The sequence below is a fragment of the Bombus bifarius genome, unplaced genomic scaffold (genome assembly GCF_011952205.1).
Source record: "Bombus bifarius isolate JDL3187 unplaced genomic scaffold, Bbif_JDL3187 scf7180000007970, whole genome shotgun sequence".
Taxonomy (NCBI): domain Eukaryota; kingdom Metazoa; phylum Arthropoda; class Insecta; order Hymenoptera; family Apidae; genus Bombus; species Bombus bifarius.
Genome location: NW_022884356.1, coordinates 1,323,361 through 1,341,312, shown reverse-complemented (window position 1 = coordinate 1,341,312; position 17,952 = coordinate 1,323,361). Strand labels below are relative to the sequence as shown.

Genomic DNA, 17,952 nt, shown 5'->3' with positions numbered 1-17,952 from the left:
GAAACCGGATTGCAAGCTATTATAGCACACGTATGCGGGTGCGAAGTAGGAGAACGCGTTGCTGGTTGCTGTTCTCGCGTGGCAACGAGATCTCCTGGTGCTTTGGATCTGCTCGAGTGCAAACATCCACCGACACATCGGCAGAATTTGCAAAGAATTATTTCGCGGATGGATCTATCCATATCCGAAGAAGATGAAGATTCTTCCTAAATTTCTCATCGTTTCTCGGATAAATATCAGTAACGTATCTTTTTATTCCTAGAGAGATGCTCTCCAACGAACCGAACGAGGTCGAAAAATGGCCATTTTGAAGATTATTCGATCTTGGAAATTTGTATGCAGGCAACAGGATATTTATCGCGAACAAGTCGCTGGGAAAATTACTTTTTCATTTAATACGAATTTACTTATAATTCTCAATGAGAATCGATTGTAAAATTCATCCAAATAAAAGAAAAAGTTTATCACAAGGAAGAGCTTACAACGTTGTTAGAGAAACTAATAGGTTGTGTAAAATGATTAGAAGAATCGCGTACTTTTTTCTCTTCTTTTTTCTTCATTTAGCTCTCAGCGCCGTTTTCGAATGGAAGTAACGCGAAGTATGTAATATTGGTAATTTCGGCGTGCAAAATGCCGTACATTATAACGTGAAATTGCCATTATGTCCATTGGTGAATTGTCTGGTAGCGTGCGCGCGTAGAAAGTACAGACAGCCAGGGAATCTTCTCCTAGAGGAGAGAACGTGATTTTCGGCGCTCGTGTTTCACTTCGAAGGGTTGTTACAGCGTTACAAAATACGTACGCGTTCGACACGGAGTCGAACATATCTCGAAGAGAAGGGAATTTTCTTTAATATTTCTCAACGATCTAACGCGTGTTCCGTCGATCTAGGACACTTCGAATTTTTGAAAAGCTCAAGCTTAAAGGTAAAGAAAATAATCGTCGATATTTTTCCTCGGGGGATCGTACGAATCGTAGAAATTCTTGCGCATCGAACGTGTTAAGCGTATTAACGAGAGAGTTCGACGAATCTCTGAGAAGCGACGAATACCAAGACCGAGACTCGGAATTCGAATATTCGCCGAGAAATATTTTAAACGTGGAAAAGATGAAGAGGAAGGGTCGATGTGTCGAGAATGTTGCGGTAATGCGTTATAATAATACGACGATTCCAATAATGTACCATACGATGATATGTGAAATGGGTCAGAGAGAGCGAAGCGGACAGTGTGGTATTATAGCGAGTTAAAGAATATGAGATAAGCAATTACTCGTAAGCAGCGTGTTGGTAATTGAGTGGGTGTACGTTGCTGCAATTTTCATCAAATCACACGGAAATAGATGCATTAAGGCTGAAACGCGGGGAATTTTCAATAGCAGACGTGCCAAACATTCTGATAACGTATCAAAGTACGGTGGAATTATTTTTCAATAAAAACCTGTCCGTCGATTTCTCTTCTCTTTTATACCTTCGTTCTACCATTATTTCAGCTTTCCACGAATATTTAGTTAAGCGTCGCGTGGAAGAAATTTCGATAACAAGATTTCGATCGATCTTCAAACATTTTTCTACTTTGCAAATACTCGAAGATCTTAGAAATCATGACGTTACATATTCGATGCACGAAGACGGACTACGTATTCATAGAAATACGCGAGATTATACAGGGAGAGTCATCCGCCGGTTGAACACGGCCGGACAAATAATTGCCGCGAAGAGAAACAGAGACTGAAGAGCGTGTGTACTGTTAAGGAAAGGTCTGGACCCCACCGCTTTTCTCCAGCACCTTAGCGACGAGGAGTCTCTCGCGGCGGTATTATTATAGCTTACTTACAACGAATGCACGTAAAGAAACGATGGAAATCATTAGTGGCTTCCCTTGCGTCTCGCAAATCCGCCGATTCAGCATCCACGTCGTAAATACAAAGGAACGCTCGATTCACATCGAGATAAGGGATATTGCTTGCGTTCTTGATAAAAATAAATGCAAATGTTAGGTAGAAAATGCTGGCTCCGAGCACACCGATACGGCTAAACCGTCGTACGTGCGCAATCGTAATAAGCTGGTTTTATCGAAATTCAAACACGGCTCTGGCCGTGGATAGAAGCGAGCCAGTGTTTCATTAGAAATTTAGAAAAGATACGTATCGACGAAACGAGAAGGTGGGGAAAGTTGGATACTTGCCGATATGGAAATGAGATTGACGTTACATTTACTCAACGAATTATCATTATCGTTCAGATATCAATGACAACATCGATATTAATTCAGTTGCATACATTAACAGAGAGGATACTACTGTATTTAATCTTCTATGTTTGGTATATCGAAGATAAGATTTTTTATTCGGAGATCTCATACATTTTTGATCAAGCCGACTGCTGAAGGGAGAAAAACTCTCATAATAGGAAGATTTTTTTTATTATTCTTTTGGATAAGCTTTTGTCGAGGTTTTATGAACTCAACGAAGAGAAATTGAATTTACAATGTAGATGTAAATATGGCGTGAACCGGAAGCCATCCTAAGTCGAAAGAATTATAATAATAATAATGATATTTAACAAACAGAAATACAGGGTGGTTGGTAACAACTGGTGGTACAAGCGGAAAGGGGGTGATTCTACGCGAAAAAAGAAGTCGAAAATATAGAATAAAAATTTTATTTTTAATTTTTTTTTAATTTTTCCATCGAGACAACGATCTACAGTGAGAACCGTCATAACGAGACGCGATAAAGTGCAGGCGTACCGAGCGAAAATTCAAAGTCGATTTTCTCGAAAACAAAGCCTCAGACGAAAAATTTGTATTCTATATTTTCGACTTCTTTTTTCGCGTAGAATCGCCCCCTTTCCAAAGAAAAATTACCAAAGTACTTAGAAGGGAGGATGAAGCGGAAGGACAGAAGAATACCGGCAAGATTCAGATACGGAAACGAGACCAAAGCAAGGGAATACTGGAAAGAAGAGGGGGAAAAAAGATGCAGGCTATGCAGAAGGAAAGAAGAAGACCCGAGACACGTAACAGAAGAATGTGAAATAACGGGAGGACCAAAGCACATAGGAAAAACGCTAAACGAGACTGGAGAAGGTTTAGCAGAAGTGAAAGCAATAACAGAGAAGAGAAGGACAAACGACAAGAAGGAGGCACAGCAAGGAGGCTAAAGACCAAAGTTGCAATAGTTTTTAGTCGTTAATTGCTAATTTATAGTTTCTAATTTTTAGCTTTTAGAGGTAGAATAAGCAAGGTAGTTCAATAGAATAGAGTGGAAAAGAGGGGAGGTAGACATATAAGAAGAGAAATAGACATAAGAGATGTAAAACCGAAAGTTCGTCCAAAGCCCAAAGGCACGGACTAAGCAACAACAATAATAATAATAATAATAACAATAACAAACAGAAAATATAATCGTATAACATTCGCAGTGTCTTTAGCAGCCTGTTCTTTGTTGAAAATAATGGTCCACATGAAAATAATGTGTAACGTCTGTTTCGTAGATTAATTATGCGCCTAAACCAGACCTAACTAAACGTAGGTTCAAGTTTATCCGATAAATAAAGTAACATGCGTGATAATCATCGTTGCGAAGCATTTGAAAAGATGTACAGTTAAACGACCAGAGAATAGAGAAGTTGTGCTACATTTCGGAATAAAGCTACGTATGTAAGTACGCAGAGTATGTTTGGAAAGTAGGTAAGAAATGGTTGTAGAGGCGTAGAAGGATGCAAAGAGAAGAAAAGATGAGAAACTCGGAGAAACTTAAAATAAAGAAGAGAGAAAGGTGGAAAGAAATTGCTAACTCAAAATCTGCAGGAAATGAACGAAAGCATTTAAGATTATAATCGTAAGCCATAAGTGCTATTAAAAAGAGCATTCACCGGTTTAACAGCAACTCGAAAAAAGATAGCAAACACGTTCTGAATTAGTATACATCAACGAAGTTAAACTAGAACTTTTCAAATAAAATTATACGCGAAGATAAGCCAATTAACCATTAACTTCTTCCTCGGTTGTGCCAATATCCAATGTCTCGTGGATTAAAAAAAAAGTCGAAGATTTATCGGATATCCAGGTGATTGGAGGACTTCCGAGCCGAAATTATAGGAATTCGAAAGCTTGTATATCTGTGGCGGCACTCAACAGCAAATACCATCACTCGACACTAAATGGTGTTGCACGACGGTAGCGCAGTGGTTAGCGCCTTAGGTTACAAACGTTCGGGACCCGGGTTTCGAATCTCGGCGATCGGATTTTTTTCCGATTTTTCTTCCACGCATCTAAATTAGAAGAAAAACTGCTGTACCCCAGCAGCTACAATCGCCACGGACAAACACCTCATCCTCATATCGTTTGAATATAAAAAGGACAATAACATTGCAAAACTATTGTACAAAAATGATATATTGGATATCTTATTGTACTTAATATTATAACTATATTCACGAAACTTGTATCAGAAATAGTATAGCGTTACTTGACTATAATTTCTATTTCTTCGTTTACGATTTAAATAGAAGGAATATTTGAAGAAGCCTTGGGAGATAAATATCCTTGCAAATATAATTTATCTCTTCAAACATTGAACAGACATCGTGGATTACAGAGAAAAAAAGAAATAAAAACATTTAAATACACGCTTTAAATAGACGCAATAATGTATTAAATACAGAAAATTATAGTATAACTATAATAACGCAAGATTAATGCTGTCAACTACGACACTACGCAAAATAGATAAACGCATGGAAATTAAACTCTGATAAACTTTGATGGGAAAAAACGCTATGTGTATCCTGCCGAGAAATTACCATCTAATTACAATTTAAATTCAGTCTAAGCCTTCCGATGTACAAGTTGGTTCCAATGAGATGATCCCCCTCCCTTCTCCCTCGGTCAACGTAAAATTAGTTTTACACCAAAAAAATGTCAATTCTACCGCGACTTCTACTTCAACGCAAAGCCTTCTAAAGTGACTCTAAATGAATTGCGATAACCGAGAGATGAAATACGCCTGCACTGGATAACAGAGAAGCCTAAGAGAATGAAAAGATGGACCCTCGTTAGGAGAGGAGATATTAGGATGGTAACAACAGTGGGAGAAGACCAGGGAAGACGCTACTTGGGCTCATTATCTTAAAATCAGTCCTAAAAGGTGGAAGAAAAGTGAGAGGAAAAATACACGGACACCGACAAATGATTACAGTCAAGTTAAAGAGCTACCGAGGCAACAGGCCGAGATAAGAATCTTAATCGAAAGAAGATAAGACGTCGGGGGGATTCTCTACTCAGGAGAATGGAATTTCACGATATATACTCCGTATTGAAGATATATACCTGTAAATCACGGCGAACAGTTATTAGTTTCGAACACGACCTTCATTGAGGTAGGTTGTTAATCCGATTTAAGTAGAAGGACGGTATAATTGAATTTCCTTTATGGACGCGGATAATTATCGTATTAACGGTAACCACGCTTTGTAACTAGTATTTTAACATCTTATTAATCGATATTTGTAATAATATTATTCGTTGTAAATAAACGAAGCAACCTTCGTGCTCGGCTTCCAAAAGTCGTTTGTAAGACGTAGTTACCGTACGTTGGAATTCCTCGACTTTTAGAATTCAAGAATGTGCAAATGACAAAGCAAGAAAGATGAAAAGGAGCGAAGAACGAGGGTGGGGGGAGGGGGGAGGCGAGAGGGGAAAAAAAAGGAAAGAAGAGAAGTCATAATGATCTTGCGTGTATCCTTCGATTCATTCTTATTGCGTTATTTACTTGAAAAACAGGAAATACCTCTAATATCCTTTTTCAAGGCATTAATCATACGGATCGAAGAATAAATCGTATATCGTGCTAAAAGTTTATACTTCGATTTTCCAACATTCGTGCGAACATGTAACAATGATATTTGCCCACCATTTACTATTCTAATACTATTCATAGAAATTCAATATTCTGTAATGTGATACAACTGGATGGAATATCAAGAGGCTAGAGAATTTCTTTCTTCTCTCAACGTGTTTATTTAGCAATTTCGATTTGTTGCTATAATTTTATTATCTTTCCTAATAGGCTCGAGCAAGCGCAAAACATGGCAACTTCTGTCGATGTATTCGATGTAATATAACGTTCGTATCGCGCTTTCATTGTAAAGGAGAAAAAAAGAAAGGAAAAACCTTAAGATGAACGCGGAATTGTACAGGAGCACGTGACACTATATTCAATTGACCTAAATAGTACAATGGATATAAGTGGACTGTGTTGTCTTATACGTGGCGCTGTTTGCCGTTGTCTCGCTAAGAAACTTGAATCGAGTTTCATTTTTTTTTTTTCTTTTTTTGTTTCACAGTTACGTACGGAAAAAGAGATATCTAATATCTCATGCACGCTCAAACGCCTGCACAGTGAAACGAAACTGGAGGAGTACTAACTTTTATGAAAGATAACTAGACTTTTTATCTGCACGATAAAGCCGCATCGTAGTTTACTACGTTAAATGATATTTGTATATTTTGCGTCATGACTCTAGTCAAGAATTCTATTGTAATACGTGTTACGTATTAACACGGTTCAACGCTGGCTCTGTTCAGTGAAATTTCGCCAGATAACTCGCTAAATTTTTTGTGATCATTCTTCCAGTGTATTTCATCGTACAAGATGGTCCACTTCGTCTTATCGATTAACTGGAACGTCTTGATATTTTTTTAAATTATTTAAAATATGTTTAATACCGACGATATTAAAAAATGTTAAATATCGATAATATTAAAAAATGTTTCACGTGTTAAAAAAATGTATACAAGTCGAGTGTTTTCGTGGGGGACATAATTTAACGTAATTAGTGTTTCCGTATGTGAACGCGCAGAGGACACGTGAAGGTCGTTAGGCGTAGAGCGATGTTTTTGTAAGTGGGATCACACATTTTTTAATACGCTATCTTATACATTCTTATCTTGTTACATTCTCTACAAGAAGGTATTAAGCTATTTATGTCAAAAAATTATTAGCTCGGCAGATATTCTGGACTTAGATTATTTTAACAAATGTTAACCTATTTTATTCCAGCAGAATTTCACTAATTTGTCAAATTTAAAGCATAGAAGGACAAGGAGAGACGCGAGGCGGTATTCTCGTGTTTTGCCTTTGGTTTTCATACGTTAAATTTCAAAAATTAAAACTGAAGTATATTTAAGTAAAGTAGATTTTCGATAGAAATAGGTTAATACTTTTCTACAGAGAAAATTGCATTAAAAAAAAAACATCGGTGACCTTCGTATCTTCTCTACTTGTTCTCCCACGAAAAGACTGATCATGCCAAATGATGTGCCTCTCGATACTGCTTAACTTGTACACGAAACACTTTTTAATGTTATCAAAAACGAGCGAGATATTCCTGGTGATAAATTTAAGTGGACCACCTTGTATAATTTGGTATACACACGGTATATATTCGATATAAGGACAACGAAATTTCCTTCGGTACAGAATCTGAAAATTTGTAGAAAAACCAAGGTTAAAAAGTTAAAAAGAAGTTTATCTTGCATTTTACATACAATTTACGATACTATGTGGAGTATAAAGAAAGCAAATAGCACCGATGCACAATAAACTGTACATTAGATAGAGGTGTAGAAAAAATGATAAAATCGTTCCTGTTATCTGCTAGTGGAAACTAGATGATAGTATCCTCTATCGTATAAAGTCTTGTCGATGAATTTTCCAACGTTAAAAGAAGAAAAGAAAAAAGAAAAAAAAACAGATTCTGCCGCATGTTTCAGATAAATTGACTTGTAACATTTTATGCGATTTGTGATCATCTCTTTTGGAATTTTCTTCGTAGACAATAACAGTACGAGGTTAACGCGTTTAAAAGATAAATCAATGTTTAAAGCAGCCTTAAGGATGCAACATGACTGAAAGGCAAGCGCAGAAGAAGATAAAATCCAATCTCATGACTGGATCGAGTAATTTGCATAAGATATCAGGATGGACGTTCATCCAGATACATCCTGTCAAGGACGGACGTGAACGGGTTGAACTGAACGGCAATTACGATCGATAAATTTCTTTTTTGTTACGTGCAAGCTATACCTGCATTCAAATCGCGAATCTTAAAAATGTGTAATATATGTAATATATATGTAATATTTTTCATTGAAAATCTTTTGTTATTCTTTGTTTTCAATGAGATATCTTATCGAAGAATGGAGCATGATACGAGCATTCGCATTAAATTCTGAATAGAACGTCATGTTTTATCATGTTTTATCATGTTTTATCTTGATATGTAATTTATGTTCTTCGTTTCTTGTTGAACGAAGAACCGCAATTGACAATGAATGAACCAAATAGCGAAAGAACATAATTTAGCGATTAAATCGTCCGCTTTTTGACATGACAAAAGCCTAAACGAGGATTAAGGAAAATTGTATACGCAGGAAAAAAGTGATAATTAATAGTAATTGGTAGTAGTAGTTAGTGCGATAGAATTAGTATACCAATAAGTTAACACAGACATAACGATATAATTAATATTGACAATTAGTACAATTTTCTAGACAATCTATCGATCGTCTAGACGATTTTATATAAATTGGGAAACATTAAAACGGGGAAACATGTTAAAGAACGTAAATGGAAGAAAAATTTCTTTCTACAGAAATACGATTAAAGGAAGAAGGTATTGTACGTGTAAACAAAGAATAACAAAAACAAATGTAATACTTTTTGTAACACTTGAAAACGTAGTAATCGAGATTGAAGAAAGGCAAGCTTTGTGAAGTGACTGGGTTATTGACGTACGAGTTTGAATGCGACAAGTGCAGGAAAGAACACGAGACGGGAGAGCGAAAAACAAGCGGTAAAGAGAGGAGACGGAATTGCATGGGGATATAATGAGTAGCAGGGAAGAACCACGAGCTTAAAAAAGCTTAAGTAAGAATGTTAAGAGAAATAGGCTGCGTCCAAACAGAAATTTTACTTTATTCTTGCGCGATATTTTTGTTTAAAAATATAAGCATCGTAAAATATATTTGCCTCGCTAATTTAATCAAATTTAATATAAACTTGAAAATCCAAAAGTTTATTCGTATGTACCTGTCTAAATGGGAATTTAATTCAAACTGATTTTCCAATTTCAGTTTTAGTAATCCTCTGATTTAATTTTGAAATAAAACAATAATTTTAATGCTCTGTTTTCACATACCTTTATGTTGCGTATAGTTACTGGAGACGTAAGATACAGACGTTTCGAAAATATCGTAGTCCTTAAAGAAAGCTTAAAAATAATTTTTACTCGTACGTAATTAATTACATAATGAAATATTCGAGAAGTATTTTTTAAGACAACAATTCAAGGCTAAACGAAATGTCAAGCGGCCGCAAGTTTTTTCGTCTCTGCCAGACTTCCGCTTCTCTGGCCACTGACGTCTTATTCTTTCATTCTTAATAGCAATTGACATGTTGTAAATTTAACACGAGTCAATGGACCTTAACAGATACGCATCTCGCGAGCTCATGTTGGTAAGTACTTAGTCTGCAACATTTCACGTTATAGCTTACGAATCATATGTAATGAGACGATCAGACCAATTATGTTATTACTTGCCCGATTCTATTTTATACGATTGATTTTACGAAGCAGACAAAAAATCGGAATATGTACATTACGTAATTGAAGTTTCCAAATTTAATAATTAACGAACGAATAATTCAATAATTAAATCGTTGTTACTTGCATATTTTAGTCAATAGTATTACAAATGACTTGGAACGCAATATTACGACGTTCCACGTAACGAACGCTTCGATGAAGATTTTTATAAAGAAATTCATATTTGTCACGAAAGATTCCTTTTTCAAGTATTTAAATTTTTGCTAGGTAATACACACAAAGTATAGGAATCAATTTAAAAAATGGAACTATTTTCCACCAAATTATACAACGGTTACATGTTGGCCAACAGTTAGAATATTTCTCTAGGCGAAAGTAAACAGATTTAGGAATAATTGATTAAGACGCTGCAACCACTTTGTCTACAGCAACGACCTTGACTAACCTTCAGTAACCGTGGTCATTGAACCCATTTCAATAAAGCGAAAGAACTTATTATTCCATGAGAAAAAAGTAATTTAAAAATTACCTTTACGCAGTCTAGGAATAAAAATAACTAAATTCTACCAGCATATACACCTTTCAAAAATCGTTAAACGAACTTAACTTATACAATTGCTTAATACCAAGAAATATTTTCAAAGACATTTGTATAATTTGGTATACCGTAACTAATCTAAAAAGATACATATATACATAAATATCTGTATGTGTATATTAAATACACAGATGGATAAATAGAAAATATAGAAAAGAAAAAAGTGATTTTAGCAAAATATTCTATGCAGGTGTTGCTCAATAAGGCTGTGGACGAGAGCAAGGTCTAGAGGGCTTGCAGTGTTGCCACGCTTCCCAACCGGCTTTCGTGTAAACAAGACATATTGCGGCAACATTGTGCCACGTTTCGGGTAACGTGGCATCATCTCGTGTTACCTGGTGTTTCGAACCCATAGAACCTTTAGACTGAAAAAATCCGCGAAAGCAATCATGCTGCAAATAACTGCGGTCCTTTACTGTCATTTCATATGCTAGAGTCGACGCTTCGAACATGCTAAATGTTCCATTTGTTCGAGCGTTAACTATTCGTACGATGTAAAATATTTTCGAAGGTTGGACAATTTTATAAATTTTACAATCTGTTAAACATTCTAGAAATGCAGATATCAATTTTACGTATCTGTCACTCTTGCTTGTATCGCTTTCTGATAACTGTATTCAATGAATTATAGGTTATGATACGTTATATGTAGGCTGGGAATTTTTATGCATTTATGGTAAATTTAAAGATGCGGGAATGCATGGAACATCCGTGACATGGAAAAATATATAAAATCTTCCAAATACAGCACCCGTTATAATATCTAATAAGCGAAAGAAATTTCTCTCTCTCTACTCTTTTAGTTATCTTTATGAAAATATAAATTTACATAAGTATCTGCAGTCTAATTACGTGTAATATTTTATATATAACAAAAAAGGGAGAAAAGATGTTATATTACAACTTTCTAATAAAGCTTCGAGCAACTTACGCGATATACCTTTCTCATTTACAAAATAACCTCGCAGAATTTTGTTCGAAAGAAGTAAAGTCACTTATATGATGTCATTAAAAGAATAAAGCAAACTGTCACGATGTTAGAATCACCCAGCTAAAAAGAATTGAGAAATTTTGCCGATTCCTTTCTGAAACACGAACGAGTAAAAAGTGTTTCAACTTCCGCTGCATGTTATTAAATCCCAGGTAGCGTTTAGTGAGAAGCGTTACGCATACACGCTTCAAATGACAGATAAATCGTATAGATACAAACTATATACACGGTGTCGCAAGTTTTTACTGCAAAATACTTGTCATTAATATATATTGCGTGTATGAGTATATAAATAAGAATAAGAGAAAAAGTCGTATAAATGTGGGCCTGTAAATCCTTTATGAGGAAATTATAACAAAAATACGAAATAACCAACTGGTTCCTCGTTGGCGCAATGGTCGACCGAACATTAACCTCAATGATGGACAGGTCGAGAACCGATTCTTTGCTCCTCAAGATCACCAGATATCACGCTACCGAATTTTTACACGTAGGGAATTTTGATGGAAAAAAATTTATTAATCAAGGATTAATATAAGAAAGTCCGTGACGCATTGCTTGAAATTAAAGAAAATGAACAAGCAATTCTTAAATGTAATATGACCAATTTCTCACGAATGTTAATTCATAACGTAAAAATAGCGTTCGTACATTAAATGACATTTTAACATGGATATAGAGTAAATATCCCTAGTCTGTTCCTACGCTTTATCGAACAAAAACACTGGCTCCTTGTTATTCCGCATTTTTGTTAGAGACTTTTAATAGGACGTTTCTAAACCTATACGTATACACTTTTTTCTCATTCTTACTGACAGAATCTGCTAATTTATATCGTTCTACAGAAAATACCTAGGACACCCTATATCGTTGGTAGTACAGGTTCGAATACATTTCACATAATTTATTCTTGCACTGACCTTAATAATTCCTCGCGTGTTGAAACCACGCATTACTTCCACTTTCATGCTTTTAAATATATTTAACATACGAACGCTAAAAATATTCTCATTTTTATTGTCAAAGAATGTTCTACATAGTTTTATCTCTTGTAGCCTTACGTAAAAAGGAAATAGCGCGGGTTAACAAAGAACAGTAGACGCTAATGGACGCATATTGTTCAATGACACGGATAGTATTCGTCTTTGTACAATCCGATACACAATGGAATGTGATACACCTTTCGTTCAATGCACATCCTTTATCCAGTGTCAGCATTCGAACTATGTAGTCGTATACAGAGTGTCCCAGAATTGACGGTACACCGCGACTAGAAAGAAATCGAAGAAGAGGAAAAGAAGAAAATTATGTTTTCTTTCCTCGACGCCTCGTTTTGTAGAAAATGCAATCTGAAAACTGATCGAATATCGGTTCTATCAGGCAACTATCGATGAAGAACGTGTCCAATGTGGCTATCGACCGAGTGCCCATGACATCTATTGTGTATTTCAAAGTCGATTTTCTCGAGAACGAAACTTTAAACGAGGAAACTTTACTCTACATTTTTTTCGCTTATCTTTGTTGGTAAAACAGTCTTTCGTCCAGTTGCATTGGGTTGGCAACTAAGTGACTGCGGATTTTTTCATTAGATAGTATCGACAAAAACCGCAATCGCTTAGTCGCCAATCCAATACGATTCTTACTTTGTTTAGAGTCAAGCAAATGTATGTACGTGTAGTGGACGAACTTTTAAACTCGATTCTCTCGAAAACGAAGCGTCAAAGCAAAATAATCTGTTTTCTTTCCTGTTTGATTTATTTTTGCACGCACAGTAACTTTCCGCTTAAGCGTGCCACACATTCTGCAACATTATATCGCCAATGGTACTAAAGTTATACTAATTATATAACGAGAATCCATCCACCAACTTTGCCCATTGAAAAAAGCATCTTGAAGCTGGATTTCGTAGGTTTGAAGTTATCGAACAAATTTCATCACCGCTTCGTTCAATTTCGGAGTTGCGTGTCAATCGAACCGGAAGCAACCGTTCTCACTTTCACTGGTTTTAAAAGGACGAGGCCTGAATTTCGCGCTGCCTACCCGTTCTTTTCATGTTCCATATAAAACGTTTAACTACTTAACACAACTCGTAATTTGTTCTTTCGCCATTACCTCACAATACCTCGACGACACGTTTCAATCGTCGCTTCGTTTCATAATTTCAATTTATGTTTCGCATCTTACGGGATAAATCGCGACCGATCGCCCTTATCGCGTAAAATACAAAATACAAATTGACACGAACTCGATGATACCAGTTTAACGATGAACGCATCTAACGAACAACAAATTTCACAATTATATTCTAAAAAGAAAAAAAAAGAAGAAACGAGCAAACCTAAAGACATCAAACGCTAAAAATGTACGGGGTGCAGATGAATTCTGTGCACTGAGAACATCAAAAGAAAACAATACGATCGTTGCATCGCTATCGATTAATCAACGTCTTAACATCAAGTGAAACAGCGAGACCATTCAAAAATGAAAAGTAACTGAAATCAACTAACACTTTCTATTAAATACGAAAGTGTAATACGTACGATGTAAAGGATCTACGAATTTTAACATTTAATAATATACAAGTGTCTGGTGAAGAAACTTAAACTCGGTGATTACGGTCTAAAAATTCCGCATTCCTCTATATGTTCCTTCGCATTCTCTGGCTTGCATCGATTATGAGGCGTGGTCGCTTCAAAGCAGTGCTATCAAACTTCGATCTTAAGAATAACGGAAACTGCGCAAATTCCCAATACATATATATATATGTGTGTATATATACATATACAGGGTGGTTGGTAACTGATGGTACAAGCGAAAAGGGGATGATTCTACGCGAAAAAAGAAGTCGGAAATGTAGAATAAAAATTTTTCGTCTGAGGCTTTGTTTTCGAGAAAATCGACTTTGAATTTTGGCTCGGTACGCCTGCACTTTATCGCGTCTCGTTATAACGGATCTCACTGTAGATCGTTGTCTCGATGGAAAAATTAGAAAAAAAATTGTATTCTATATTTTCGACTTCTTTTTTCGCGTAGAATCACCCCCTTTCCGTTTGTACCACCAGTTACCAACCACCCTGTATATACATACGTATACACAATAACGTGGAAAAGTTTCTGGTCAGATTTCGATCTTTCGCGTATATGCCAGAAGCGATATTTAAAAAATCCTGAAAGATTGACATTGGGTGCGATTGTCGTACAATCGTGTAACGTTAATTAATTCCGTTGTATCCTTCGGCACATTTTCCACCGAATCGTATTATTTCAGCGATAGAAAATTTCTAGGTTTGCGGAAGATACGAGAGAATTGCTATTGATGTTTCGTTTCAACCGAAGACTACAGGGAAGCGAGGTTACCAGAACTGTTCCTTTGTTCGATTCTACGGCGAAATATGTTTTCATAATGTTAAAACTGCTCTTTATCGTAACATTGTACGTACGTTCCACTTCTACGAAACTTCGTTAATCGAGTCTTTGAATTTAACACGCTCTTTCTGTTCTTTGTCGGCTGCTATTAAAAAAGCATATCCTTCCCTGTCGTGAATCGCGGTTGAAATGAAAAGGACAATAAAAATCTACTTATCGTGTTCTTTCCCTGTGATCTTCAATCGTATTTAAAACATTGAACGTCATTTGAAGGTATTCTTCCGCAGTTGAGAGCAAAGCAAAATCGGGACGTAGCAGAGTTGAAAGTCTTTAAAATATCGCTTTCACAATATAAAGTGAAAAATCCATCTGACCGGAAATTTGTACACACTACGATATATATTATGTAAATATTACGATATTATATCAATATTATATATATATATATGAAAGAAGATAAACATAGAATATAAAACTGTTAAACGATATCATAACCGATGTAACGCGTTTAAAGTGAAAGTGAGATAAAAAAAAAAGAAAAAAAAAAGAAAGAAGAAATGCCAATTGTAAGACTATTTTGACATGTATCTCGTTAGCTGAACGAGTAGGTTACAAAAAATACTTCCCACAAGCAACCGTGTTAAAGATGGAATATTAAAAAAAAAAAGAAAAAAAGAAAGAAAGAGAGAAAGAAAAAAAAGATAAAAAAAAATCTGTCTGCAAGAAGAAAGCACCTGCGCTGCCTAAAATGGAGAGACGCGAGAGATGTGTTTGATGCTGTTAGCATGCCACACAGCTTCTACAACTTACGTTGTTGTGCGGTCACAAGAAGAGCCAGTTACAAAGAGACAAAACCAGACGTCGTTCTTGATTACAACATTCACAAAGCAGGGACGAACAGATCAGATCAGGTGACTGCTTATTATCCTGAAATAGTGGAAAACATTGTTCTTTCACCTATATATAATTAACGCTACAAAAACGACTTGGTATTATAGAAGAGAAACTAGGAATATCTCGAAGCCACTCGTTCCATTGACTTGGATCGTGTCGAGTAAAGATATTTATGCAACTTTAACCCTTTCGTTAATGAAACACGCGCGCGTACATCAACGCGATAATTCATTGGCGGAGAGAACGTCTCTTCCGTTGTTCGTAAACCAGTGAGAACGTAGAAACAAAGAAGAAAGCTAGAGTTTCAACGAATTTACAAATATACACATATATTCGTAACTGTTTTCTTTCTAAAGCAAAACATTCCACAACCTTGGTCCTTGGTTCAAATTACACCGTAGGTTCCTGGGTTTCACGAAGTTTCGTCGTAAGATCGCGATGGAGTTACAGGTTGATCGTACAATAGAAGTTTTCAAAGCGTTAAAAGAAACTTACCTGCGGGCGCGTATACCAAGAACCTTCTCAATCTGAAAGTTGCCATAACGAAAGGGTTAAAATGAAAGAGTAGATGCTTCTTAGAGAAAGATTATTAAAAGAAGTTCAATCGCCACTCGTATTTATAACAATTTGCTGACAAGCATCGGCGTAAACGTGGATGGATAGCCCATCGGGAAAAATTCGACGCTGATGTTTGCTACTGCAAACGTACCTGCTTCGTCGTACACGCAGATATCGTACATATTGCCAGCTATGCCTGAATAAATCGAGCATATACTTTCTTCCTCTATGTGCGAATTCGACTTTCGAACAAGGTGCTTCTATCTCGTGTATTACACTTAAATACACGCTAACGTCTAAATGTACACCACATTACTGTAACTTTCATCCGTGAATCAATCTTCGAACGTTCACTTTATACATAGCGCTTTATACAGCCTGGTCGTATGCGTGTACGCGTGCACTTTCATCTCAAGAATGATAACGTTTTAATAACTACGTAATTGCGGAAATTGAACTTTGAATAATTTTCAGTGAGGACGACGTAAAGTGTTTTTAATAATTTATAATATAAGACCGGTTAGATATATTTCAACGAGAATTTAAAATGAAATATTTCAACAGAAGGGGTATAAAGGGGGAGAAAAAAGAGACTTTCATGAATAATTCACGGTCTTCAAAGAAGACCAAGAAGTGCAAGCTGTAAGGAAAATAAAGGACTGGTTTTACTTTTTTAAATGTATGAATACGACACGTAGCGCATTATATACATAAGCTATTCGGTCCAAATCGAGTTTTACGAAGCACGTAGCGTCTATAATACGGTTCTATAATATTTAGTTTTCCAATCAAACATCGTGCTAACTCTAATGAAACTCTTGTAAATAATCGTTGCAGGAAATGGTAAAGGAAAATATATTCTAAGAGTTCAAGGGTTAGCGACTCGACTTCTTATACGGCAACTTAATATATATTTCTTTTCTTTTTCTCTTTTCTTTGCTTAATGTGCTCTTGCATGCGAGAGAGAAAAAGTGCGCTTCTCGAACAGGATGTCACTGTAACCTACTTTTAGTTAAAACACAAGCAGAGTTAAAGGATGTATTTTCAAAGCACGAAATAAGTTCGATAACTTGACCATTTTCGCAATTTTACATTCGGCGTATGTTGTATTTATAAGATAACGTCCCTTCACTCGGAGTGCAGCAAAGAAATATATTTTGGTAGAAAGAATATTTATTATGTAAAAAAACGTTTGAAATACACAATTTCTCCCGTCCTCGAATAAATTTCGTAAATTCGCCAAATATATCAACAAATGTTCACACACAAAAAAAAAAGAAAAGGAAAGAACATAATAAAAAAAAGAAAAGAAAGTACAGCCATGGATGAAATAATTAAATTAGAGTGCATCTTTACAACAATGATGGAAATGATACAGAAATACTCTATGTACAATTTATATACAATCTATATACAATTTATGTACAGTTTATCGAATAAACAGGGTGGTTGGTAACTGGTGGTACAAGCGAAAAGGGGGTGATTCTATGCGAAAAAAGAAGTCGAAAATGTAGAATAAAAATTTTTCGTTCGAGGCTTTGTTCTCGAGAAAATCGACTTTGAATGTTCGCTCGGTACGCCTGCACCTTACCGCGTCTCGTTATAACGGATCTCACTGTAGATCGTTGTCTCGATGGAAAAATTAAAAAAAAAATATTTATTCTATATTTTCGATTTCTTTTTTCGCGTAGAATCACCCCCTTTCCGATTATACCACCAGTTACCAACCACCCTGTATTATAAAAATAACAGGAAGAATTGTACCAAACTACGTCGAATTGACTTTATACAGGATCCTAGCGTCGAAGCACGCGTTTCTGTAAAATCTTGTTATTTTCTCAGTATTAATTTCGCTGCCATAAAATTTTCCAATTAATCTGATCGGTTCGTCTGGTACCCGGAGAATGCAAATTAACTACTCCTGCAGACACG

The 17,952-nt window shown here is 35.9% G+C and overlaps 1 protein-coding gene across 2 annotated transcripts in view; it reads right to left on the bottom strand.

Annotated features, from left to right (window-relative positions):
* Positions 1-17,952, bottom strand: part of LOC117214491 (caskin-1) — a 53,917-nt gene that overhangs the window by 33,146 nt on the left and 2,819 nt on the right. The window contains exon 2 of one of the 2 annotated variants that reach the window (XM_033460654.1): positions 15,379-15,495. The exons of the other annotated variant lie outside the window; for it this stretch is intronic. The gene's annotated coding sequence lies outside the window, so the exon portion shown is untranslated. The remainder of the gene's footprint in view (positions 1-15,378; positions 15,496-17,952) is intronic. 2 annotated transcript variants of the gene reach the window in all.